Genomic DNA, 2654 nt, shown 5'->3' on the forward strand with positions numbered 1-2654 from the left:
CTTATTATGTAAGGAATTAGAAACAAATCAATGGCCAATTTGTTTCCCTTAATGAAGCAATAAGAAAGGGGTGTTTTGTCAAAGTAAATAAAGTATGAAGACATTGAATGATGATAAATTAAATAAGATTGCAATGATATAATCATCTTTATCACTAATTTTAGAATTCAATTGTTAGAGCTCTCCTCCCTTGAATTTTCTCCATATTGAGTTTTAATACATCAGAAAACATTTAAAAATCTAAGATAGAAATGCTATAGTATATTTTTTAAATCTTATCTCTTCTACAACCTAGTTATTCTCAGGCCAAGATTTATAATACTTATAACTCCCATGACAATTACTTTTCTATTAACTTCAGTATCTGCATTCTTCCACATCTATTAATTTTTAGTGTAAGCTTTTAATGCAGTCACTTGATCAAAAATAGATTTCTATCCATGTAGAAATTTCTATCCAGTAGAAATTCAATCCATGTTCTGTAGGATAGCAATAACAAATTTGACTGCTATCTTTATGTGAACCAAATAAATGATGTATCAAGCAGAAAAAATAGATTGTTTTATTTTTATCATATTAACTACACACACACACACACACACACACACACACACACACACAATATTTCCTTATTTCTAGGTATTCACTAATCTATACATATAAAAGCCTAAGTGACTGATACAACCAAATGACTGGAACAATCGGTTGCTATGACACACACTGACCACAAGGGGGCAGACAATGAAAGCAGGAGCTGTCCCCTGGTGGTTAGTGCGCTCTCACAGCCAACCTCCTGCAGACGGCCAACCTCCTGAGGCCCCTCACCCTGGCTGGCCAACCTCCCGCGCCACCCACCCCCTTCCCCCCATGCACAAATTCATGCACCGGGCCTCTGGTATTTTATATAAACTGGAAGCACTTACTGGTGTCAATGTCTCCATTCTGCCAATAGACAGTAGCAATACATTGCATTTAGAACTCCACTCACCATTTTTCTTACACTTTTATTAGTGCATATAGTTCTCAAAAGTCCTATATTACTGATGAAGGATATAATCATTACAAATTAAATGAAATTGCCTATTTGTTTGTAAAATATACATCACAAAGAAATAATTTACCTAATAAAACTGAATGTTGTCTTTAATAAATTAAGATAATGAACCAGATTGAAGATGAAGGAATTACTTCCGTGGACATATTGATTTTTAAATGACTCTGCTCTTTAGTATCATTCCTTTGCCCCTTGATTCATTTTGTATCATTAAAAATTTATTTAGCTCTGGCCAGTGTGCCTCAGTTGGTTGAGCCTTGCCTATACACTGCAAGGTCTTGGGTCAATTCCTGGTCAGGGCACATACCCAGGTTGCCAGATGTCCAAGGAGGCAACAGATTGATGTTTCTCTCTCTCTCCCTCTCCTTTCCTCTCTCCCTAAAATTATATACGTAACTTTTTGGGGTTTTTTCAAATAACATTAATTTATATTGTAAAATAAATGACTTAGAAAATGTCATGCCTAAAATTATAACTGTTGGAGCTTTCAACACACTGAAATTTACCAATTCTATTTTACTCAAGATTACTCAGCACCTCTAACTTCTGTTAGACCAGTGGTTCTCAACCTTCCTAATGCCGTGACCCTTTAATACAGTTCCTCATGTTGTGGTGACCTCCAACCATAAAATTGTTTTTGTTGCTACTTCATAACTATAATTTTGCTACCTTTATGAATCGTAATGTAAATATCTGATATGCAGGATGTATTTTCATTGTTACAAATTGAACATAATTAAAGCATAGTGATTAATCACAAAAACAATATGTAATTATATATGTGTTTTCCAATGGTCTTAGGCGACCCCTGTGAAAAGGTTATTCGACCCCCAAAGGGGTCGCGACCCACAGGTTGAAAACTGCTGTGTTAGACCCTAATGGACATTATTTTCTAAATTTTGAGAAAGTATCAGCCTTTTCAATATTTAAAGTCATTTACTTCCATTTCCATAATAGCCTTAGATTCATCTTAATACAGATTGCAAATCTTTTTTGTATGTACTTAGGTTTCTCTTTTCTTTATTCCAAACATAAAGGGAGTATCAAAGGTCTTCCTTTTATTAAACACAATTTAAGGTAAAATAGAATTAAGGTGAGGCCTGTTCCTCCTACCTTGGACAAATTCTATTAAGAAATGTACACCCTCTGCTCCCCAAATTTATGCCTGATCAAAGATAACATTTAATACTCCAACTACAATAGGAAAATGATATCTTCAATTTTTAAAAATGGCTATATGCTTGAAACAGGCTGACCTTCATTTAAGGCAATAATTATGTTTGTTTCTTGTTCACTACTGACAAATGCTCCATAATGCCCATTCACTTACATCTTCCCTATAATAAAAAAAATAATGGCCTATTAAGAAAAGTAAGCAGAAGATATGAACAGGCAGTTCACAGAAAAAAAGAAATTCAAATGGTTACTAAACATATAAAGATGCTGAACCTGCCCGGGTTTGGCTCAGTGGATAAAGGGTCAGCCTGCAGCCTGAGGACTGAAGGATCCCAGGTTCGATTCCAGCCAAGGGCATGTACCTTGGTTGCCTGGGCCCTGATCAGGGATCTTACAGGAGGCAACCAATTGATGTGTTTCTACA

This window comes from Myotis daubentonii, chromosome X (genome assembly GCF_963259705.1).
Source record: "Myotis daubentonii chromosome X, mMyoDau2.1, whole genome shotgun sequence".
Taxonomy (NCBI): domain Eukaryota; kingdom Metazoa; phylum Chordata; class Mammalia; order Chiroptera; family Vespertilionidae; genus Myotis; species Myotis daubentonii.